Genomic DNA, 27,201 nt, shown 5'->3' on the forward strand with positions numbered 1-27,201 from the left:
TGTACATTAATCATATTTAATAACAAAATAATCAAGCGAAATACATAAATTGTTAAGTTCTACATAAAAACACAATTATATATATAAAAAACAGCACACCAATCAAACTTAATGAAAAAATAATCAAGTAATATACACATTTTGTGAAGTTAAGCATATTGCCATGATTGTTTACAAGTTATTCATATTGAAAAAAGCAGAAGTTCAATTGATAACCAATTGAATTGTATTATAGTTTTATGATTCATTATTCAGTAAAAGTATGAATAGACATTCTAATAAACTAAAACTATAGTGTCCTTCAAAAGTTATGATTTCTGCCTAATTTTAAAATAAATCAACATTGAAACAAGAAATTTTGAAAAAAATGGGCATTAAACAGTTTTTTTTTTGATTTTCACATATAAATTTACATAAATTAAAATACGAATATCATTAGCAACAACAACAAAAAAAGTCAATTCAGGAAAAAAGTCAAGTCTTAGAGAAAATAGTACAAATATGGGTTTTAATAAGGAATGTGTGTCTACCAGAGATGAGAGACAAGTTTATTGAAAAAAGGTTTTAGGCTCAGATTCATAAAAATATCTTTATAAAATTTTTTATTATTTTTAAACAAACGTTTGGTTCAGTTATCAAACATGATGACCAAAAAGAAAGAAAAAAAATTGTGAACTGTCTGAAACTTTATTATTTTGTTACAAAGACCATTTTTCAGTGCTTAGTGCAGTAAAGAATCCGTTATCCGGAAATCAGAAAACCCGAACGAAATTCGATAAATTTTCCCGCCATTTTTTTAAAAAAAAAAAAATATTTTTTTCCCCCTTTAGATTTTTCTTTCTTTTTTGAAAGATGTTCACCTTACCATCATTTTGGAAATAATCATTAGTGTATTACTTCATCGTTTTTTCTTCTTTTTAAAATTATTTCCAAAAAAAAATTTTTTTTTAGTTGGGTTTAACAATAAAAAAACGGCTTTTTGTAGAGATTCAGAAAACCGGAAAAATCAGTTATCCGGAAAAGCGATGGTCCTGATTGTTCCGGATAATTGGTTCCCTACTGTAATATTTTAATTTTACAAGATTGCTCTTGATTAAGCTTCTTTGAAGGTATTAATCATTATACTGAATTAAACTGTTTATGAAATGTCTTTTAGGTTACTCCATTTTTATTCTTTGGAATGAAAGGATTTTACTCTTGAAGATTAATCGTGTACTGGTTATTACTTTCGATGAATACTTTCTCTCTCCTTTAAACATCCTTTTTGTTTCGCTCTGCTTTATCTTCTCAATGTTAACCATATGTACTTTTGTTTTTACTTTATTGAAATTTTAGAATTAGAAAAAATTAATTTTATTTTTGGGTAATCAGGCGGAGGAAAAAGTTAAAATAAAACTGAAAGGGGATTAAAATTGTTTGTATCTCATCTAATAATAATTAAATAAAATATTTTAGAAGTAAATAATAAAAAATAAGAATTTTTTTAGGAAAACTATTAAAAGTTATTTTTCTAAAAACTTTTAATTTAAAGTCTTATATGTTTTTACTTCCTCTGGGACCAAACCAGCAAGGAAATTTTTAAAATAATTCATACTTCAATGTATGTTATTGGTAAAAATAAAGCAACATTAATAAAAAAAAATTTTTATTTACTTCAAAAGTCATTGAAAAAAAAGTAAAAATTTTTTTGCATTTATCATTTTATTTTATTTTGTCAATGGCACCTACAGAAATTTTCTCAGGAGGAGGGAAATACAACCGGAAAAAAGAAATTCCTTAGACTATTAAAAAAAATCATGTGTTAAATTTTTTTCTGTAATTTTTGAAATTTTAAAAATCAATTGTTATAATTTATTCATTGTCATTTAAGTAGCAATTTTAACATTTTCTATAGTTGATCTGTTGGTAATTTAATATATAAAAAATCGGACATTGAGGAAGCAAAAGTCTTAGAAGATCTCATTTAGGATGACTATACGAACTATCACGTCTTTAAAATAGGCACTGTTGCCTTTTTCAATATTGAAAAGTGTTCTGGGAACTTTTTGTCAACATTTTGGGAGATAAGTAGGAACCAATTAAATTTTAATGAAAAACAGAGAATATCCATACCTGAATTCACAAGAGAACACATTTTAGATCAATTTTTTTTTGTGTGCTTGAGTTAACGTAAATTTGAACAAGGCAATCAAAAGAACTATTTTGTGCAAATTTCCACAAAATGTTTTCTTTTTATGTTCATTCATTTTCAAATCAGACACAGGATACAAGCTGCACCTAAACATTTAAAGAACTGTTTATGATGAAAATAATAATTTTAGCTGTGATTTTTTCAGCCCTTACCAGAAAGGTGTCATTGCATTTACTCAATGGAATTACTAAATGTTTTTTACTTATTAATTTATTTTGCGAATTCGAGGGTGGCCACTCTCCAGATTAAACCAAATCAAAGTTCCAAATTAAAACCATAGGAAATATGAGTTTTTTGTTTAAAAATTCACTTAATTTTATAAGTATAAAGAAAGATAAATTACATATTATTTCAAATCATTCAACAATTTTTGTTATAATATGTTTGGTTCGATAAATTCCTTACTATCCTTTCTACAGCCTTAAAACTGATTAGACAATTTTATAAAACAAAATGTTAAGAAAATCATAATCATAGAACTTTTGACTATAACTATTTATTAACTAGAACTAAATTATTAATTAAAAGAGCTATTAGTTCAAAAAATAAATGATAGTACTCCTGGATAATTTTTTATAAGACATGATTGATAACAGTTTCATTGTTTGATTAAGTGATTTAAACACAATTGTGGTAAATTTTTGAGTGATAATTTGTTTTATGCCACTTGTATTTGTCAACTACTGGTTCTATATGAATTTCTAAAGTTGATTGCAAATTTCCCACAAAGTTCTAGATTTTCCATAGGTTATCTTTAGGTTCTATAGGTTGGTTATCTTTTATATGTAAATAGTGTTATATGTGAAAACATGTTGCAAAAAGTTTAAATATGATTCATATATATCAATCATAATACATTTCTTCACTCAAAAGATCGACAATATCAAAATAGATTGATTCTCGATATCCACATCATGTTATCTCTGTAAACTTTATAATTTTGATATAGTCAGCATTAGAGGATTTACACAAGTTGAAATTAGAGAAGTGGTTACTCATGGTAGTTTGTCAGACACATTTGTCGACTCCAATATTGTTATTGTTTTCATATACAGAGAATGCACTCTCGTGATGTGTTCCTTTACGTGGTGCTTGTGTACAAATCTTTTGCTGCAAAAATTGCAAGCATGAGCTCTTTCTCCAGTATGCGTCTTCACATGACGTTTCACACTGTCCTTCCGATTAGATGAATATCCACAAATTGGACAAATAAATTCATTGTTATGGCATATTACAGATAATCCTTTCATCAAATCTAAAAATAAAATAATTTATGGTTAAATATACTGTAAAAAAATTATTGTTAAAATTTATACCCCACAGAAATTAGGTAATGTTAAAAAAAATTTAAAATATACAGTAAGATAAGATTTTATTGCCATCAAACTACCTCCTTCAAATAATATTGTCTGTAACCTGGATATTATCTAATAAGGATAAGACAATTCAGACGTCACGCAAAATACTTTTCACAACATTTCTAAGGAACATTAAAAAATAACTTGTTAATTATCCACCTTCAATTCAGTTCAAGGTTAAAGCTGTTTGCTTTTCTGCATGAAAGTCCAGTTTTTTAACATGTTATTCAATAAGTTAATCTCTACTTGGTAGGGAAACTTCTGTGCAATTTGGCTCAATGTCTAGGTTAAAGAAAAGAAAAAGAGGTTAAAAAAAATTAACTTGGTACAAACATCTAAATGAAATATAACTAAAGAAAAAAGCAGATAAATAAAATTAAAATGTAGATACATAAAGTAACTTTGTGTGTACTTGAATAGAATTGTAACTCGAGCATTCAATTAATTATTTGCAAATTACATTATGGGATATTGTATTCAAATAAACTCTAGGTCCATGAAAAACAAACAAACTAATGATTAGAGTTAAATGAGGTCAAAAACATTAGTGTTAAACTAAGTAAAGCATGAACGTTATGTCAAATTTAAGAATTTTTAACTTATAAATAAGCTTTAAACATAAACTAATTAATTTATTAAAAAAGCAAAAACCTTGAAATTTGACATGAACAGAAGATCAGGGCTAAGTCATGCAATTTATAATTTAATTAAAAAAATGGAGTGATTCTAAATAAGCATATTAGTGGTTATTCTCAAGATATTTTATTTATTAATTAAACAATATTTTTTAGGCATCAAACTTTCAATAATGAAGAAATGAAAATTATATACAAATGTGACTATTTATTGAATGCTTGCACAGTTAATAAACAGAATAATTGGGCATTAGAATATATATATCTTTGAATATAAATAGGTTTAGTCAAAACCCATTATTAATAGAAGAAAAATATCACCTAAGGTAATGAAACATAATACGTTGGACTTTAATAAGTCTAACTTATTTTTAAAATACCATTTAATTGAAAAGATTTTTATCATTTACATTAACATAAATAACACAATAAACTGTGAATTACTGAAAATGAGGTTTAAAGTATAATCTTAAGAGACATCAATCATGTGATATTAATTACAGTTAAATGTTTTTTATTTTGCTTTACAACTTATTTTAATCCAGAGTGACTAACACTTTTGTGATAGAAATATTTCCCTATTAGGTTAAAAGTGGTAAAAAAATTCCTTAAACATTTCTTACTCCTCAAGTTGGAATTAACAGTTAGTAATTTTTTTTGTGAATAATTAGTGAAAGCTATTACAAAATTTTTTTAAGACCAAAGTTTCAAACTTTACTTATTAATTTTTTTAAGGAAAGACAAAATCTCCTAGATCATTAAATATTTAGAATTTATCTCATAAGATTGTAAGTAGAGTAGCAAATAATCTAAATAATTTTTAAAACTTAGAAAATCTTATTAAGTTAAAAAATAAGTTTTTTTGCTAAAATCAAGGTTCCCGCGAACCTCGAAAATTTTAAAAAGCGGTAACGAAAATAAAAAAAATCCAATATTTTAATTTCTGTGTAACCCCCACTATGAATTGTTTTCCAAAGAAATATAAATGCATGAAAATTCCAGCTTCTAAACCACTTAACGATAAAGTGGTATCGTAAAATATCAAATATCTTCTTGCATTAACTTAAATTTATACCACTACTAAAATTTTTCAAAGACCGTGAGAACCCTGTATAATAGATTAATTCAAATATTTGCACATAATAGATAAAACGTTTTCACTTAAAGTACATAATAGACCATCTAAGTAAGGTAGAAAAATAAACTATTCTGGTTTAATATTCTTCTACTTTTGCCTAATGAATTTGCAGTGAAAATTTTTTATTACTTGAATTAAAGATTTTTTCTTTCCCTTTTAAAAATCAGAATATAGACTATTTTTTACAAACGTTGACAACATGGATTATAAAATTATCTATTAATTCAAATTTTTGCTAACTACACAACAAATACGTAAAACAGTAAAGGTAAAAAAATTGCTTAGTATTTTTGAATTATAAAAAAAAAAGAACTATTTAGCAAGAAGCTTTTAATGTACTTTTAATTTATCAATACTTGACTGACAGCATTTTTTTCTTCTTTTAAATTAGGGTTATTTTGCATTGTTTAATTAAAGTTTTTTAGCATACAGTGCATTTTTTACTTTTGCAAAATCAAACAAAAATAAAAGTTGTAGTTGTTTATTAAAAAAAAAGTTTCTAGTGATAAGGTGTGTAATATCAGTCTGTTACCATAAGCTTAAAATTGCTTACATTATAACCTCAAAATTACTTCATACAGTAAAACCTCATTACAACAATATTTTGGGGATCAAATAAATATATTGTTGTAGAAGAATGTGTTGTTATATCGAGGGCCTGCATGCTTTAGGAAGACATTAATTTTTTTTAAAATTTTAATGCTATCTATAAACTATAAATCTATTTATATATTAGATAAAAATTTAATTTGCAGACTGATAATTATGGTTAAATATGAAATCAGATAGGAATGTTACATCTGCAACTTCTTAAGAGATAAGGGAGGCAATTCTAAGAATGGAAGCTCGTGGGGTGGCTTATGTACATCAATTATGGGGTATTGAAATCTAAATACAAAAGCCATTCACTGTGGTGAAACGAAATAAGATAAATACACTGTAATCAGCAGTGAGTCTTCTCTTGTCAGAAAAAAAAATGCCAAAAGATGATAGAATAAGATTTTTTACATTATTTGAAAACCAATAATAAATGGAGAAAAGAAAAGTGAAATTGAAAGAAAATTTTTTTTATAGAGGGTTTATTGCTTCAAAGAATATCGCAATATTGAGAGGAGGTTAACATTAATTCATATGCAAGTTCATCTGGACCACAAAACATTATTGTAATAGAGGGAGTTATTGTTGTATTAGATATCGTAGTAGCGAGAGTTTACTGTATTAGCATAAAGCTCATCAATTCAGTATGAAGTTTTTGTTGAAAGAAAATAGCTAAAATGAATTAATTGAGATTCATAATTCATAAACAACTAAATGATGAATATGCAAGCAATTCCTCTCACTGTAAAGCTTTTTAAACAAATAAATGGTATTTATAAAATTTGAATGTTAAAATGTCAATTCAAGATATTCTTTATTGTAAAATCTTTGTTACATTAATCACAGGTAAAAAGTGACGATCTTTTTTTCAGTAACAGCTTCTTTAAAAATAAAATAAAAGATATTCATCCCGTAGTGGCTGCCATTTAAATGATCGCAATTCCAATAAACCTAAAAAGGATCCGATAAAACAATAACAAAATATAATTAAGGTTCAGTGTATCATAGTAATATTTAAATTAACTTTTATGAAAAGCTAAATAATGAGTATTCAAGTAATCTTTTCGTCGGAAAGCTTTTTGACATATTGCACAAACAAACGGTTTGCATCCTGTATGGATACTTAAATGTGAATTCAAGCTACTCTTCACTGTAAAACCTTTGCCGCATAAGTCACAAGTAAAAAGTAGTTTCCTTTTAACAGTAGCAACATCTTCAATTACAGAACTAGACAATTTGGAAGGATATTCTTCTTGGGGTGGCTGCCAGTTAAAAAATTGCAATTCTGATAAACCTATAAAGATTGGATAGTATTTTACATAGTTAAGAGATATAAATAAATACATGTACTGCATAAAAATTGGATTGGTTGTTCGAGGTAGGGTAATATATAGAACAGTAAGACATTGATTATCTAAAGTAATTGGTGCTACATAACATGAAAATCGAAATATTATGACCATAGAAATCGCATCATTTTTTAATTTCTTATCAACTAAACAGGGGTGATTGTGGGTCCAACTCAAAAATCCTGAAAATTTCTTGAGTAAAATCATTCAAAAAATTAATATCTTTATAAATTTAAATCATAGAAATTTTCAAAACATGATATTCTAAATGAATTACATGCAGCACATTTATTATTCTATCAGAAAAAATATTTACAAATGAAAGCGATGCCAAGTATAAATTCTAGTTCTAATATTTTTAAATAAAATATACAAGAATTTTTGTATATAAATGCGATCGATGATTTCATGAAACTTCTGGACTTTGGATTTCCGGAAACTTTCGGATCGCGGTTAGTGAAAAATCCGGATTTTTTCCAGAGCACAATCACCCCTGACTAACTTCAAATTTTTTTTTTCATTTTTATTATAATAGTGTTTTTTTTAGAGCAATACAGCTTGCTATAGACCAAGGCTGCCTCGCTCAGTTTTTTCCATCGGTATATATCAGACAAAATGTTTCTCGTTTCTCTAGCATTTAAAATCTAATGATATTAAAAATATTTTCAATATCATTTTTCTATTTAGTATGAGGTCTTCCTCCTTTCGTCTTATTTTTTTTGGAATGTATTTTTCTTTACTGGGTTAGGATCATTATCTCTGTAAAATGTGAAAGCTATCTTAATTATTATTTTCTGATTTTCTAATTATTCTGTTAGTGCTATTTGTATAGATATTCTAAAATTAATTTGCATCATTTTTAAAGTGGATTAAACAAAATTCGAAAAAAAAAAATAAATAAAAAACACAAGTTAACAGAAGTATTTCGATAAAAAAAAGTCATGGATAATTGAAGTTGTACTCTTTTAAAAGATATTCCTTTACAACAAAATCATAAATAATAATGAAAATATATAGGCTATAAAAAAGTAGCAAAGTAGGTTGGCACAAAATATTTACTTGAAAAGTTAAAATATCAAAGATATAGTGCATATAACTGATATAGAAAAATAAAATATCAAAGATATAGTAACAGCACATCAATATAGAAGTGTGAAATATGAATCTAGATGTTAAACAAGGAACTTACTGTCAATGGTGACAAAATCTTTAATCTAATTTTGATTTTTTTCTCGAATTTCTGTTAAATTAGCATGAGTGGAATATAATTTAGTAAACAAAAGGAAAAAAAAAGATTAGGCTTTTAAAAAATTATTATCAATGTTACAGATTTAGTTTGAATATAGAATGTCACTTTAAACAGTAACATACTAAAGAAATATGCACACATTTTAAAGCAAGTTATATTATATTATTGGATATTTTTACAGTTTTTAAAGCATTTTTAACTCAGTTAAGTAAGATATACAATAAATTGTTCATAATAATAATAAATAAATATGTAAAAAATTGTTCATTGAAAAGTTACATATTTAAATGATAATCAGAGAGTGAATTATATATCTTACTAACGTAAATTCTAGATATTAAATATGCAAGAACATTTTGAAATTTAATACAATTAGCTTTTAAAACATTAATAAGAGAATATACAAGTAAAAGACTTTTTTTAAATAATTTTTCAAAATGAGATAAAAAAGAAACAATACCAGCAAAATTTTTATGCAAAAAAGCTTTGCAATTTACAAACTCACTTATAAATTTTAGTAAGAGAATGATTTAAATTTGATTTGTATACAAACTATCTTTTGAACAATTCAATATATATTATCTTTCGAAATATGAGTAAAAGAATGTACTTGCAGAATATATTTTGTACGGAACGTTTTGTTACATATTTCACATTTAAATGGCTTGATGCCAGTATGAATGCTAGAATGAGCTTTCAGATTTTCTTTTCGAGTAAAATCTTTCCCGCATACATGACACGTAAAACATGGCCTTTCATTAGGTAAGACAGACTTTTGTAACTTTCCTTTAGTATTAATTTGGACTGAATAATTTTGTTGGGTAAGATGTAACTTGAATGAAGATAACTCTTCATAGAAACCTATAAAAGAAAACAAATCAGTCTCTACATATGCAAATCAGACTCTACATACATAAATCAGTGTCTACATAAGTAGAAAATAACATGCAATTAATGTAAAACTAAAATATTTAAAAAATAAGTCAATGTTTAATCGGCTGAGCACTTGGGATATTAATTTATATAATGTATTAATATACTGGATATTAATTTTACAGTTTTCTAAAGCAAATCAAAAATGATAAATTAGTTGTATTTTATTCCTAATATTCCTGAAGATTTAATTTCTTCTTTGAATAATATACACTTAAGTGCATATTTTTGTCTTTTAAATTACTTTTATTAAAAAATTTCATAAAGCATTAGCGCAGCGTTCTGTAGGTAAGTATAATAAAATGTGAAATAATTTATGAAACGCAAAGCTTTAAATTTAAAGGTTTGCATAATACAGATCTTCCACTGTATTTATTGTAAACATAGCAAGGTGCATGAAAAATTTTATTTACCACCAAACAAAATAAAACAAGTAAACTAAATGTAAATTATTTTTACATTGAAATAGTTTAAATATTAACATAAGTGTGAAAATCTTATTTGTTATAACTCTTAACAATTTTAACTCGATGACATATTTTGTTTTATAACAGCGGTTGAACAGCTGATCCAATTTTTTTTGGTTTACGACTACTAATGTTCAACTCCATAGCTTTGTAATTTTTAACCCAATCCAGAAGACAAGGGAACTCCTGGATCAAGATTAGGGAGAAATTTGCCTTCATGGAGGACTTTTTTTAATGAAACTAACCCGCATGGAAAGAAAAACCACGAAAACCTCCTATGATTAGCTTGGCGGCAAGGGGACTCTAACCCATGATCCGTCTACCACTGAGGATATTTTACGTCTGCACTGTGGTCGGTGCAAGCCAGATGCAGAATTCGTATAGATCAGCCAGCAATGGGATACGAACCGGTTAATCTCATAGGAAGGAGAACGCTCTATCCCCTGAGCCATCATGGCTAACTTAATGATGTAGAATTTTTGACGGTGAAAATTTAATGTTACGCCTAATAAAAAAATAAAAGTTTAGTTTTATAGAAAAAATATAATCTGACAGATAGCTTTTGTTTTGTTCAAGAAAGGCAATGAATAAAATGCTTTAATAATTACCTTATATAAACCAGGACAGAAATGACTTAATAATATTGTTTATTTATAAAAAGGAATCTTTTGCTATATTAACACACAAATATAAAAAACTTTTTAAATATTTAAAATGTTCTTTCATATTTAAAAATGAAAAAATACATTGAAAGTAATTTTTATTTTAAGCTAGAGTTCCTAAAACTAAAGTGTGTTATCCGAAGTTACTTCTAAATTTTCCAGAATATGACTGTAAAAAGAGAATAATAGTGAAATTAGTTGCCCCCCTTGGCAAAAATTACCTGAAATTGAGCTTTCTTTTTTGCATTAAAATCATGTTAGCTATATTGTATTGAGATAGGTTCAGCTAAAGGACTAATGACTAAGTTGCATAACTTAATAATTAATTAATTAAGCTGTTTAAATATAACTTCATTTTTAGCATATTTGCAAAATATTATGTTAGGAATTATTTCTCTCCAAGAAAACCAACAGTTTATCTGAAAATTGACTATCTTTTTTTTTGCTAAAATAGATAGAACTCGATAAGCGAAAAATATGGCTGTCATACTTATAAAAAAGGAATTATTTTGTAAAGCATATGGACATATAATACTAGTTAAGATAAGTTTCAAAAGAAAGGAAAACTACATATTTATAATTTCCAGATTTTACTGAGATATTACAATATTTTGTGGATGCACTCCACAATAACTTTGCTACTAAATTGTAGTTCACAGCCAATCACAGATTGTTATCTGTATGTTGCAAATTGCAACATACAAGTACTCTTTAATATACATATATAAATACTCATCCTAAACTACATTAGATACGTGAACTCTAATCAAAATAAATGTTAAGAGAGTAAATTCAGGAGCATATAATTAAAAGTAACATTTTATTGATACTATGTAATGAAAAGTTTAATATCCTTAGCATCTTGAAAAAAAAAAAACATAGAATAAATCTTTGATGGTTTTATTTTTAATAGATATAGAGGGTTAGTACATTTGCATCTTTAAGTTCATACCTATTTCGTTAGTAAGTTTTTTTCATGTGTTTTAATATACACCATAATACTAAGCATAGTAGTAAAAGAACATGTTAAAACCCTAATACATTTAAGCTTGTTGTACCATAAAAGGGCTGTACAAAAATTTCTAATGCATTCTGTATAGTTTCAGTTGCACAATTTTGAGTTTCTTTTAGCTTTCATTTTGTAAAAATTAATTAAAGTTTTGTTATGTATGGGACATTACAAGACAAGTACTGTGGAATGATACAAAAACAACAAATTCTATAAAAAAACAATTATTAAGAATATTAAAAATAAAGAGAGCACAAATATAGAGCATGTAATACAAAATGATCTTTTTCTAAAAGCAATATCAGGTAAAAAAAATTGACTTTATTTGAGTTAGCAATATAAAAGAAAAGTGAACACAAGGGACAGCAGAAGGCTTTTTCAGGGTTATAAAGGAGAGCAGTGCATCGTAGACTGCATATAACTGATTCACCAGTCTACAGGAGAACATTTAAAGTTAAAGTAAAGATGTGCTGCTACGAAAGAAGTATCCAAAATTGAACAATACAAAGTAGTTCTAATTTTAGTGGCAGAATGTAAACCTCCAAAATTCACCCAGATAGGGGAGCTGCACAGTTATCAAGAACAAAACTTTTGACAGCCCCAAATAATTATACATAGAAGCAATGGGACATATTTACTTCGCTTTGGACCTTTGCAGATCTGATATTGACCCACATACCTCAGAAATCTTTTTACACCATTTGTTCACAACTGTTCGTCTTACACAATGTTTGCAATAAATTGTGAACATTCCATGATAAATGTATGCACTATGCTTACCTTCAGCCTATAAACATCGTTTGAGGTTTATCTTAAGCGTTTTTAAAAGGGTGGTTTGCTCTGTCTTTAAATTTTACATTAAATTTTACCATTGTCCCTAAATTTTACCGTTAAATAAATAAATTTTATTTAAAAATGAACTTAAAGTTTTTATTTTCTCTTAATTTTCAGTTTGAAATATCAAAAAAGCCATCAAGTTATATATCAATATAGAATCTTTTTATTAAAATAAAAATTTATGCACAGAGATTGTCTTTTAGTTTGCGTTTAATTATTTTTCAAAAGCTTCAAATTTTCCTGTTATTTTAATAATGAGTGAGAATTACGTCGTGAAATATACACATAAAATAATATGAGGATAATTTAAAAATTGAGGATCAAATTCAGTTATAACATAATATTACACATTTTGATAAATTTTGATGATGGTGGTAAGTGAGTGCCCTTCTAAAACTTAAAGTGTCCTTTTCTGAGAGGTAGCACCCTGCCGTAATTCTGCTCTGGACGAATCTATCTCAACACAACTTTATACCAATTTTAAATGCTTGAATGCAAACTGTTTCATCAGTTATATGCAACCTTTTACAAATTCCTAAAATTTACTATGAATGGTATCGCTATTGTATATCTGACACTCTCAATTGCATACTTTTTATTTAGATGACCCAAACATTTTAAATTAGATTTCAAAGAGTTCACAAAGAATCTAAATTTATATCTACAGAAAACACATAAAATATGATGAAAGAATTATAAAAGTATTTCATCCTTTTTCAAACACACCAATAATAATTTCGAGAATTCATATTTTTTTTTCAAAATGCAGATGCTGATGATAATCCAGGCTTTGCTTGTGACGGAATCCCTTAAAACAAATTGGACACGAATGAGGCAAAACTTCTGAATGAGTCAGCATATGAGTTTTTAAGACATGTTTATATGCAAATCGTTTTCCACACATTTTACAAGAGAAAGGTTTGTGGCTTTTTAAATGCACGGTAACATCTTTTCTACGTTTTGAAGAAAAACCACATATTGAGCAACGGTACATTTCTGAAGTACAAATAATTAGATCCTCTGAATCTTGAATGTTAATATGAGCTAAAAATAGAATATTATTAATTTATAGTAACATTAATAGCATAATTTTAAATTATTAACTCAAAATAAGAAATTATAAATGAGGATATTAAAGTAAAAACTTTCTAGTTCATGAAAAAGAGAACCTAAAGCAATATAACATTGATGAAAGGATAATGGTAAAAGTTAAAGGTAGATTAGGGGGGAAAAAACCTGCAGCCCCAGAGCAAAATCTGGCCCTTTATAAGGGTTAATATGCGACAACTAGCTTCCTATCGAAAAGGAATAGGAAAAAGATTATAACATTTTTCATCTGTTTATCAAATTAATTTCAATATACTTTGATAAAACACTGAAATTTAAAAATAAAGAAGTTCTAATTTAAGAATAACATAATTTAAAATCTTTTGAAATTTCAATTTCTTTAATGAAAATTTATTTTAACAAAAACATGAACAGAACAAATGTAGTCCAAGGATTTATTTAACCATTAGTGAGGTTAATAGTCCATAAACAATATATAAATTTGTACATTAAACAATAAAACTAATTTTACCAATAAGAAAATTGAAAACCCGTTTCAAATTAATTTTTTAAAACAAAACAAAGCATGCAAAATATCTAATGCTTCTTAAACTAAAAAATATTAATCATACATGTACTCTGTCTTTTAACTTTTGGAAAAGCATACATTGCAATTAGTTCATTGAGGAATAATGTTGACTTATTGCAAATAATGGATATAAATATTCACCGATGAGAATATATTACTAAAAGTTAACCCAAATGATAATTGAAGATATTTTTCATTTATTTACAGAGCTATAGTTAAGCATATTAAACAGAAAGAGATTATAAATAAACACAAAGCATGTAATACAAAATTATCTTAATGTAAGAGCACTATCTATAAAAAATTACTGACTTACATACTTAAGTTTGAGTTAGCAATAACGTGGCCCAAATGAAAAGTAACATCGTCTTCATACACGGTTTTTAAAGCCAAGGCTATAGAGCCTCAAATTGCTTCAGAAACAGAAGCAACAATGGGTTCAATGGAGAACATGTTTACTTGTACAGATTCTTCCGCAGATCTGCTGTTCATGTACACCCTTTACAAATTTCACACCATTTTTCCACAGCTCTTTGTCCTAAACAGAGTTCACCATAAACAGTGACCATTCAATTGTACAATCATTTTCTGAATATATCTTAGTAAAACTTTGCATTCACTTTAAGTGATCTAAAGCAAACTAGCTTATCGGTTATATGCAACCTGCAAACCACTCTTAATTTATAGTAGTGAATGGCATCGCTACTGTATGTCTGACGCTATCACCTGTCTCTTATACATTTGGACAAACCAAACATTTCAAAGAGAATCTTAATTAATATTAACATTAAACACACAAAAAATAATTAAAGAATTGTAAACGTTTTACATCCTTCCTTTTAAGTATATCATTTTAAAATTTGCCAAATTCATATTTTTTTCATAAAATGCAGATGCTGATGATAATCTAGGCTTTGCTTGTAACGAAATCTCTTAGAACAAATAGGACACGAATGAGGCAAAACTTCTGAATGAGTCAGCATATGAGTTTTTAGGACATGTTTATATGCAAATCCCTTTCCACATAATTTACAAGAGAAAGGCTTGTGGCTTTTTAAATGAAGGGAAACATCTCCTCTACGTTTTGAAGAAAAATCACACATGGAGCAATAGAACATTTCTGAAGCACAGATAATAAGATTGTCCGAATCTTGAATGTTACTATGAGCTAAAAGTAGAATATTATAAATTTATTGTAAAATTATTAATATAATATTATATTAACTGAGAAATTATTTATGAGCATAAAAAGGTCAAACATTTTTCAGTTCATGTGGGGGAGATATACATAAAGCAATATAACATTGCTAAATCACAGAAAATGAAAGCATTTGAATCTTGGATAATTCTTATAGTTAAAGAATGATAAAAGAAAATGATATATTATGTGAAAAAAAATTCTAAATAACTTTTGATCCAATGATCCGATTTTCATGTACTAGGACCCAATCTTAATGAGTCAAGATGACCTCAAATATGCTAATTAATTTGTGCAGATGACATTTTTTGTTACAAAATCAGACACAAAAATGTACTTTCGCTGAATAAATATATATATTTTTTCGATGGACTTGGGTTCCTTACCATTAAATTATAAAGGGTAGTTGTAATCTGGGAAATATGATCAAAATAGTTTGGTCAGGAGAGTGGTCCAAAACTTGACAACTTTGGTCTTGAACACTGAAATTCGGTGCAAAGTTCCACCGAAATTCAAATTTTACATTCACAATTTCATAAAAGATGTCTACAACGTAATTAAATTTGAAAGTATTCACATTATAACTTAAATATAATTGCTGAATAAATATATATATTTTTTCGATGGACTTGGGTTCCTTACCATTACATTATAGAGGGTAGCTGCAATCTGGGAAATATGATCAAAATAGTTTGGTCAGGAGAGTGGTCCAAAACTTTGGATCCATAATGTTCATTTTATTTATTTGTTATCGTCATATCTCCTGAACTTCATAAGCGAAGCAAAATTCTTTTGCACACAATTATAAAATTCCCTTATCCAAAGTTAATTCCATATAAAAAATAATTTTTAACAATTTTTTAATGATGTATTTAATAATAGTTGGAAATATTTTGAATTGTGAGGTATATAAATTTTTACATAACTTTAAAGAAACTAGTTATAAATGGCAAAGTACAAAATTTCAAGCTAAATGGGTCAAATAGTTCTTGCGAAATCGAATTTTAAAATTATAAAATTTTAGAATTTGTTTACTCTGAAACTATTCATTTGATTACACACAAATTTTTTATTTTGTCAATTAAAAATAATATCTTTAAAATTATCTTAAAATTTCCATGTTAAAATTTAAATTTTTTTTGCCTATAATTAAATAAAAAATTCATTAATAATTATAAATTATTTTTTGTATGGAATTATCTTTGGATAACTGAATATAACTGAGTGCAAAAGTTTTCCAAGTAGCTTAAAAAGTTGACGAAAGAAATGGCCAAATAAGCAAAAAGTAAAATTAACATAAAGAGGTTCAAACTTTCCTGAACAAACTATTTAAACTATATTTCCCAGTTTGAAGCTACTCCTATATTTCAAGGGTAAGGAATAAAAATTCATTAAAGAAAAGGTACGTTTATTTGAAAAAGCATGTTTTTGTGCATGATTTTCTAACATAATATATCGTTTGTACAAATTAATTAGCCTATCTGAGGACAACTGCTTAAACCATTGAGTCCCAGTACATGAAAATTCTATCATTAGATCAAAAGTTATTCAGGGTGATTTTTTTGTTCACTGTACAATCTGCAGCTCCAAGGTAAAATGTGGCACGTTGAGCAGTAATGTATGGCCCATGTCAATAAAAAATTAGTTGGGAAACTTATTTAACTAGCAAAAGAAACATTTTTAATTGTTTATAATGTAAATTTCAATAAGCTACAAAGAAATTTAGAAATTGGACTTTAAATAATGTAGAGATACTAATTCAAGCTGTTATAAAATTTAAAACTCTTTGAGTTATCACACTTATTTTATAGAAAATTTTCAGTAACAAAACACGTTATCAAAAGAAATGTGTTGAAAGATTTATTTAAACATCCAAGATGTTAATAATTTACAACAATTAAATTAATATAAAAATTAATTCAATTTTTTTATAAATCTATTAATAATGAAAAAAGATAAATACTTAAAAAAGACTATGCTCCTTCAAGCTTGAGGATAAATTTATTGAAACTTAATAACACTGTTTAACATTCATTAATTTAAAATGAGTAATATATATTAATATAATAAACTCAGAATCTTTGAGTATGTCACACTAATAGAAAAATTTTAATGGAAGTTAAAAAAAGCAATTGCAAAGTAATATATTTTGAAAAATATGCAGAAAAAATTTAGAAAACTGATTGCAGACATTAATATTTTATTCTTAATAAAACAATATAATCCAGCTTAGTCAACATTACAGTTGATGGATATAGATTTAAATGCTGCAGAAAAAGAGAAAATGGCAATTTTGTAAAGCAAAGCATTTTCACAAAAGCCCATTGAGGGTCAAGGGAATCATGAAGGTTAAGGATCCACAATTTTGAGACCAATGACATAATTGTGAAAATATGGTCAGCACTGCGCACAAGCCGCCTTTACTTCCCAAACTAGAGAGTACCCATCGAACAGAAGCTGGGTGGGCTTCAAGCTGCCACAAAGGATCGAACCCTAATTGTTCACAATGATAGCTCAGTGAAAACCATTGAGCCATCAAAGCTCAAGGCAGTTATGTGGTTTGGTTTATATCATAGTTATAACCTCAATCCTAAATGAGTATTTCTTTCTCAAATATCCCTCAGATGTGCTAATTTTTAAAGAAAAATATATTTTAAGGCAAAAAAAGAGGGGGGGGGGGTAATTTAAACTCTAAAGCAAAATGAAACTTGCAATCATTTCTAATATCTGCATTTTCCACAATATAAAGATACAACAAACAAAATATTTAAAATACTACAAACCAAAATCTGAGAAGATTTTTCAGACCAGTCAAAAATGGTTTAACTAGTTTAATTTCATTTAAAAACAGAGGAACACTACAGTAGTATAAAAACTTCATGTTTTCATAGACAATCAGGTAACACAATAAATATATTTATTTCATAATTTTGCCTGTTTTGAACAATATTTGAATAACTTTCAAATTATTAAAAGTCGATAAATACAAAAAATTTAAACAGGAAAAAATTATAAAGTAAGAATTGTTGAAGTCAAAATGTTAGTAAAAAAGAAAAAATGCAAAATATATTTTTAAGTTAACCTTTGGGTCTGATAAAATAAATATGGCTTCAAAAGAACTGGTAAAAAATCCCACTGTAACAATAATTGAATTCTTTAAAAACCAAATATGGAAAAAAATAAGGAGAAAATTAAACAACATAGATAAAACACTCACAAAAAGTAAAATCACCGTATAATGAATAACTAGACGAATATTAAAGAAGGTCAAAATAGCAAGAGTAAATATGAAGTCAGGGAAAACAAATATAGCTCTTCAACATAACTTTGTTCAGTTATAAAACAAAATTTTCTCTAAGTAACAATAAGAAATTCAGCCAGATTTTATGCTTTTTGTTCAAAATTACCAAGTTATTGAATAGTATGTATCTAATATCGATTTAAAATATACAAAAACTCAAACTAAGTAATTGCGATCTTCTATTTATGTTTTATTCACATTTGAAATACAATTTTATATCATACATACAAGATACTTTTTTTTTAACAAAGAGAACTCTTTAAATAAATATATAGATATAAATAAAAGATTTTAAATTGCAAAATCTTTTCGATTTATGTTAAGTGTTTTTGATAGTAATACAAGTTTTGTTACTTTATTTAAATTTTTTCTTACTCACATTTTAATGTTAACTCTAAACTTTAAGCTAATTATTTTTTTTTCCAGTTCAATTTTAAGAAAGACAAATAGTGGAATTTTCTTATTAAATATTTGATTACTGTCAAATATGTGTTTTAATTTGGTTCCATTTCCTAATATCTAATTTATAACTAATAATTCAGTCAAATGACAACTTTACAGAATAACTTAAATATAAAATAATTCTTAATTTAAATTTCATTTCATTTAAACTGAGGCAGGATATATTATGACTAGTGACATGTAAAAAATTTTGAAGAAACAAAAAAGTCTTAGAGATTTCCATAATTAATCTTAAAAGCAATTATTTTTCTCAATTTTTGTACATAATACATAGTCCTTTCTCAATCAAAAGTATTATTAAACCATAATTTCTTTTTTTTTCAATTAGAACACAATATGACTACACACCACGAAAAAGGTATTTTAAAAAATATAATTCTTAATTCTTTTGACAGAATAGTTTTTTTCAACAAATTTATGACAAAAAAAGATGAAAAAAAGAGCTGATTTGTGAAAGTTATTCTGTAAAAAATAAGTTCATAACAAAACTTTTTTTTAACTATCCATTTCATGCCCATTTTGTACACCCAAAGGAATGAAAAGAAATTATGTAATAACACTACACTAAACCCCAGAATAAGTACATTAGCTTAAAGATACATATGATCATTTATAGCTCAGCTGATGAACAACCATTTGAGCATACCCAATCATAGGCAATATTGTAATGAAACAAACATGTATGGTTTTCCATAATCACTGCTCTTAATATATATTTTATATGTTTTTAATGAAGTGCACAAACTACAGACAGATCACAAATTAATATTTAAGCAAGGAAAAAAGATATCAAAATGCGAAAAATCACTATCAAAATCCGACTTAAAATCGTCAAAACCTGTTTGGTTGCAGATCAGACTTGAAGGTGTTTCTAATAATATCTTTTTAACTTTCTTAATTCCAATTGATATATATATATATATTTAATTCCCCTTCCACAATAGTTCATCAGATTTTGATAGTACTTTTTTCTAGTTTAAATATTAATTTTGCATATCCTAATCACAGATTTTTGAATTTTATCTTTTGCTAAAGATTCTAAAACATATATTAAGCAATGATTATGCAACACCCTGTTTATATTTATAAACTTTTCTTTGAACTGAAAATGTTTCATCCACTTTAAAGTTAGGAAAACATCTACTGAAAAGAGAATAGAAATTAAAAAACATTCACAAGCATAAAGCTATTCAAGATGTCATTACATAGAACTAATTATGAAGCTTTAGATGAGTTTGCATTGAATCTTTGCGAGAAAACCGCTTAAAACAGAATTCACAAGCGAATGGTTTTTCACCAGTGTGACTACGTTGATGAGATATCAAACGATGTTTCTGAGTGAATGCTTTTTCACATCTATCACATTTAAACGGTCTCTGAATATCATGGCTTTCTACATGTTTTTGAAGTTCTCTTTCAAACAGTGTATAGTATGTACACATATGGCAGCTATACAACATGCATTCTTGAGATCCTGGAATGTTTCCATCCAAACCTGTAAAATTTTTTGAGTATTTGAATTAAAATTTCAAGCATTTATAAAATATATTGAACAAATAAAGCAGTATGTAGAAAAAACTCTTCAAAAGTTTAAACAAAGTAATACTTTTTGCAGAGCCCTCATCAGACTTTGAGGGGCCTTAAAACGTTCTATTTCTACGGTTTTCTAAAGTACATGAATAATTTAGAACTCCTAATTATTATCCTGCTTATTCTATTTAATTGGAATTGTTTTCTAAAAAAGAGCAATGTATTTTTTCTTTTTTATATTTTACACTGTTCTTACACTTTTATGTTTAATAAACACAATAGTGGCACTTAAAAGTGAAAAATGTTGCATTTAAGAGCTCTACTAAATATTTAAAAATTAACGCTAACTCGTCAATGAAGTTTTTTTTTTTTTTTTAAATGGCTTCTAGAAATGTTGAGACTACTGCGTTCTTTTTAATTTCTTCTATATGATGAAATAGAAAACAAGGTTTGCAAGCATCAATATTAAAAATAAAGAAAAATTATATTAAGAAACTTTTTTACAAATATCATAGGTACAAGGCCCTAGCAATGACACTAGACAGTAAAGACATTCAATGACAAATTAAAGATACATTTAAGTTAAAATTAAAAGCAGACATTCAAATTTAGATTCATAACATTGATATATATGGGTTAATAAAAAAAGAAAAATTAAAGCTAGCACAGAAGCAACATGTTAACTTACGAGCAACAATATTTTCTTTCGATATAGCAGTATTTGAAAATTTATGAGTTACAACTATTAAATTTATTTTTAAAGATCATGTTCAAAGTTATGAGAAATATTGTTCTTTTTTTTTTGGTAAAATTAAAAGCTCTGGCCTTTTCTGTTTTTTCTTAAATACATTTTATAAAAACTTTTTATAAAGTATGGTTAGACAAAAAAGTTAAATTTTTCTTCCTTTTTTCAGAGTAAAAAAAAATTAACAATATTCTCTCCCCCCCCCCTCAGAAATTTGCATATTCTAAAGTTAATATGAGTATTTTCTAAACAGTACAACATTAACTTACAATATTTATTAAGAAACACATGTAATAAAGCTGCCAATTTTTCAATGAAATATTTATTTTGAAAATAGCTGTTATTCAAAAATGAACAGATCTAATTCTCTATTCATAAATATAACACTATTTTTTTATGTTGGCTTAGTCACAAACTATATAAAATCTAAAAAGCTTTTTCAGGCTTTTTACACAAAGTAAAAATACTGTTCCAATGGAGTTAATATAGAAATGTACATAGCCTTTATCTTTAACTTTCTGAAGACGAGATCTTATTTGAAATATTTGTTGCACAAATAAAGCTGATAAAATAAAACACAATTTTCAAAACTATGATGCTTCAATTTCTAATAAGAAAATGATATGCTTGATCAATATTTTTTAATACATTATTTTATAAGATATTATGATTTGGTTTGAAATATCCCTATTTAAATTTTTTGGAAAAGGTTTACTAGAATTTAATTAAAATGGGATGTACATGCATAAACACAGCCTGCATTTTTATTTTAAAAATATAATATAGAGAAAAGTTCATTAATTTCTATAATTTTAAATTTTGAACACTTAAATGTGTGAACTTGATGCATTTTCCTAAAATATTAACTATGATTTCCTTTAAAACAGACATATAAAATAATATTATATATATTTTTTTAATAAAGAATCAATATGTATAACTAGATATACAAATAAAATTTTAGAACACAATTTTCAACTTAATGATTAGGAAGGAAAATGTCTAATTTTTTAAAGCCTTTTAATATTGATAGAACTGGGAAATGGGTTGATAGAACTGGGAATATTGATAGAACTGGAAACTTCATTGCAAACATACTTATTTACAAGTATCGATAAATTACATTAATGATTTACTTTAATATATAATTTATTAACAGTCTATTGTAACTAATGGGTTGATTAAACAGAAAAGGGAAAATTAATATTTCCTTTTCGCAATGCATATTTCTTTTTAAACGACAGATTTATATTCAGAGTTCTTTTCAAAAAGTAACACAAAAATAAAGAAGATAAAACTATGTTAACCTTAATAATAAAGTAGAATTATTTTATATTTTATTCAAGTTACATTTACATACAATTAAGAAAACAGCAAGCTGACACACACTATTAGAAAAGCATTTTAAGCTTCTGCAATATAACAAAATGTTTATATTTTTCCAGAATCGGATGATTAATAATAATTTTTTTTATCATTACCTCAGCTATATATTTCATTCACATAAATGTTTCACACAAAATTAAGCTGTACAGAAAATATTATAAAACAACTAATAATAAAATACTTATATACAGCCCAGTTTATAGTAAATAATTATTATCTTTTGTTTAGGTAAATGCAATGAAAAATTTGTCTTGTGGGGCATTTATAGTTATTAATATGAATTTTCGTTTGCTTTTTAATAATTTAAGATTTCTAAACTAAACAATTTCAAATAAACTATACTAAATTTTTGTTTCTTAATAATTTAAGATTTCTAAGCTAAACAATTAACTATGTACATGTTATTTTAACAATCAATATAGGGATTAATTAATAATAACAACATGGAATATACATTTATAACTTTAAGAACTAAAAACTATTAGTAATATGAAAATAATATTTGTAAAAATATTTGTAATATGAAAATAATAAAATACCAAATAAAGCAACAAGATTTCATAAATATACTTTATGCAAGTATAAGATAAGGATATTTTAATACAAAATAATTCATGTGAAAATCTTTATTAAAATATCATATATGCCTTCATATATATTTAAAAAAAGAATTGGATGATATCTAGCAATAATATTACAATTAGAATGATTCAAAATAGACTAATGAAATAAAAACTGATTACTAATTTATCATTTTTAATACAATTGCCAAGTAAATTACTAAGGAATAATGAAGATTATTGACATTTATAAAATACAATTAAGAAGTAATTTTAAAATACATTGAGAGCTTTTTAAGAGTTGTCATTTTAAAACAAATTTAAATAAATAAAAAAAATGTAAGGAAATGCAGTAAAGATTTTTTATATCATATTTTTTCTTCTTCTTTTTAATAAGTTATTTTTTTCTCCATCATATAATCCTACAGTATTAATAATAAAGCATCAAAAATAATTTTAGACTGCTAAAATAAAAGCAAACCTATAGGAGAGAGGGGAAAATGTCTCTAGAATTTAAAAGTTTCATGAAGAGGATTGGGGTGGGGGGGGATCTGGGATACATTGCATCATATGAGTTCAAATAAACAACTGTTCTTTTTCCTCCTTTTTTTTAAAGAAAAAACTAACAATTCTAAATTTAAAGTGGAATGCTGTTAATAATTACATGACTTTAAGGCTATAAAACATAACAGACATAAGCATTATTGTAAGCACATAAATATCTGGAAAATTCTAACAAAAAAATTGTTTGTAACATTAATTTTCACATTGCTTTCTTATGAAATACAGTTACACACTATTTATATGCTTTCAGTTTATATTTTTTAACATTCATATTCTATTCTTAGCCATCTATTACAAAACTTATTTTCCTTGTCTTTCTTAATTAAAACTATTTAAATTTTTGCTTTTATTATGGAAAATTTTGAAGATGCAGATCACTAAAATAAATTGGAAGGATAAATTAGAGTTAAAGGAATGAAAAGAAAAAATTCACAAAAACAATACAGTAATTTAAAGGGACTTATTTTAAATACATTATTTGTCTTTACAGCATTTATCTGGATTAAATGTGATACAATTCAAAAATAAGTTTCACTAGCTAAAAAAAAAAAATGATTATGCTGCTTGTAAAACAAAATAGAAAAAAAAAATAATGCATAGATTATTTTTTGTTAAAAAGCACTTGTGTTAAATTATGATATATATGCATAGATTAAATCGACACACAATTTACATAAAGAATAAGATATACATCAAAAGTTATATTAGCTTGCTAGGAAGCAAGATTTTCATGATTAAAGTGTGTTTTAAGTATATGATAATGGGTCAGTTCTCTGACTTGGATTTTTTGGGAGCTTGCACCAAGATGTAGCAACAATACAGCTAGAAAGTAGTCAATAAATTTTAATCAAGTTATTGGCTGCAAATTGTATTTTCCTTTAATATTGCAATTTTTTTAATTATACTTTGTTGTTTTTATAAATTAGTTAAAATAATGAAAAATTTTTTTAAAAATTATTTAAAATATTGAGAATCTGATTGGAATATCTGAAGCAGGTTGATCAATCCAAAGTCAGTAAAAATGCTTGATAAGTTTCAAAAAATTGCAAATTGTATTTTCCTTTAATATTGTAATTTTTTTAACCATAATTTGTTGTTTTGATAAATTATTTATAACATTGAAAAATGGATTATTATCAAATAAAAAATAATGGCGTCACGTGAAAACTATGAACTGGATCGTTTGAAAAGTCGACTGTCAACAATTGTTTAATCTTCAAAAGTTGAAGGAATTTGGAACAGGCCCCAAAAGCTCCATGTCGCGGACCTCATTAATTCATATTATGTCTCAGCCCGTTAAAACACATAAAAAGGCGTTTTACTGTAAAAGCAAAACTAAGATCAAATAAATCCGAATAAATATTTCTAATTTTCATTCACATCACAATTGTCTTGGCTGTCATTTTTATCATCTTTCTTATGGGTATTCATATGGTATTTTAAACTGCTTCGAAAACGCATAGGTTTTTTGCAGATTGGGCAAGAATAAGGTCGTTCATCTGTATGCGTCAGAAAATGATCTTTTAAATCCCCTTTACGAATAAAACTTTTCATGCACACTTCACAAGTAAAAGGACGTTTTCCACTGTGAACAACTAAATGGGCTTTAATGCGACTCATGTGAGGAGTCGAGTAACTACATGAGCAACAGAAAAGACGTCCTTTATAAGCATATATTTTATTCACGTCAGCTGGAATATCATCATCATCAGAATCCATATCTTCTTCAGAATCTTAAAGGGAAAAAAAAATTATAAAAAATTGGCAGTATTATCCATATTAAATGTATACAAAATTTAATGTTAATACTGATAATTTCATACAAAAAAATCAACACGGTTTACATTTAAGATATAACAATAACTTTATTATAAATTATTGTAAACACTTCTGAAAAATAGAAATAATTTATTTTTGAAATGTTGAGAAAGAGTGCTCATATTCTTCCGAAGATTCTGAAAATATATAAAAATAGTATTAATCACAATATAAAATATCAATAAATGTTTCAAAAGGCAGAATTGTTAAAATCTAGTTTAACTACTTAAAAACATTAAATCAAATTAAATAAAATTTGTTTAAAAGGATTAACAGTAAATGAAATATTACCGGGTATGAAAGTAAAATATTCTCCACAATTTTTTTTCCTTTCCAATACCTACCCGACATTCGTCATTTAGGTATCAGTAGGGTAGAACTGCTGGTCACTCTTACAGAGGCAGCATATTAGGTAGGATAACATTGCTCCCACAGTAAGGACAGATAGTACAGAGAATGAATGAACATCCATGCCTTGTCTGGGATTCTAACCTAGGACCTTTCTGATTTGAGATCAACTCCCCGATAGGACTAACTACACAGACTGGTAAACTTTTACATTAACAAAAAAAGTTAAAAAACTTATATTTAGAAATAAAATAAAAGCAAATTTGTATCCTTATTGCATTACATAATGTACTATGAAACCACATAAATTTTAAAATGTAATTTTTACCCACTATTTCATTAAAGCAAAAATACCATATTTAACACAATACTAAAAAGCTTTTAAGCAGAAAATACAGTACCTTTAGTTCGTCCAGAACAACGAAATTTAATTTTTTCATTTCATTTTACTTAATTTTTATGTGTTTAAAATATATATAACATAACAAATAAAATAAAAAGTAGCTGGTCTGAATTTTTGGGTCAATTTTCCTTTGCGTCCGGCTAACCAAAAAATACACATAAATCATGGAAGTCAAACTAACATTTAACAATAATGCTTTATAAACGATGCGCTAGAAATTGAAATATGTTAGATATATATATTTATTTACATTAGCATGCATAAAAACAATCAAATAGACTGCTTACAAAGATAAAAAATGATTTTTAGTTTAATACTGAATTGCAAAAGCAACAGGAAACAATACTATAATAGTATTATTAATAAAAGAACAGGTTAACGAAATGGTGAAAATTCGCTACTTGTTAATTCACTATTTCAAATTAGCAAAAAGTTTTTCACCAAACTGCATTAGTAAAAATGAAATACATTAAGAATTAAAATAAATATTTATAAGTTTTTGAAAATTATTAATATATTTTTTTTTTGGGGGAACACATAATTCGTTATAAGAAAAGCACAAACTTTTGCGCTTCACGCGAACAAACCATTTAATCACATAGAGACATTTTCATTAAACCTTGATAAATTGAATGTTCTTGTCACAATTATAGTGCTTTTCAAATGTTTTTTAGTTTTACATTAATTTAATTTTTAACGTTCAAAATTTAGAGAATCTGTTAACAATCGGATTCGGGTAATTGTCACAATTTCGAAGTTTTATGATCGTCAACACATACGCTTACAGCTCACTTTAGAGTATTAATTGATTGTTAATTGATTTTG

The 27,201-nt window shown here is 26.1% G+C and overlaps 1 non-coding gene across 2 annotated transcripts; it reads right to left on the bottom strand.

The window, feature by feature from the left end:
- Positions 1–27,131, bottom strand: LOC107443289 (uncharacterized). 2 transcript variants are annotated; one of them, XR_011637019.1, is made up of 5 exons: positions 26,941–27,131; positions 20,228–25,540; positions 14,382–15,229; positions 3,582–13,469; positions 1–3,446 (listed from the first exon to the last, which is right to left on the bottom strand). It is a non-coding gene; the product is annotated as an uncharacterized protein (transcript). The 2 variants fall into 2 exon arrangements; XR_011637018.1 differs by having other exon boundaries at positions 1–13,469.
- Between the last annotated feature and the right edge of the window lie 70 nt (positions 27,132–27,201).

This window comes from Parasteatoda tepidariorum, chromosome 6 (genome assembly GCF_043381705.1).
Source record: "Parasteatoda tepidariorum isolate YZ-2023 chromosome 6, CAS_Ptep_4.0, whole genome shotgun sequence".
Taxonomy (NCBI): Eukaryota; Metazoa; Arthropoda; class Arachnida; order Araneae; family Theridiidae; genus Parasteatoda; species Parasteatoda tepidariorum.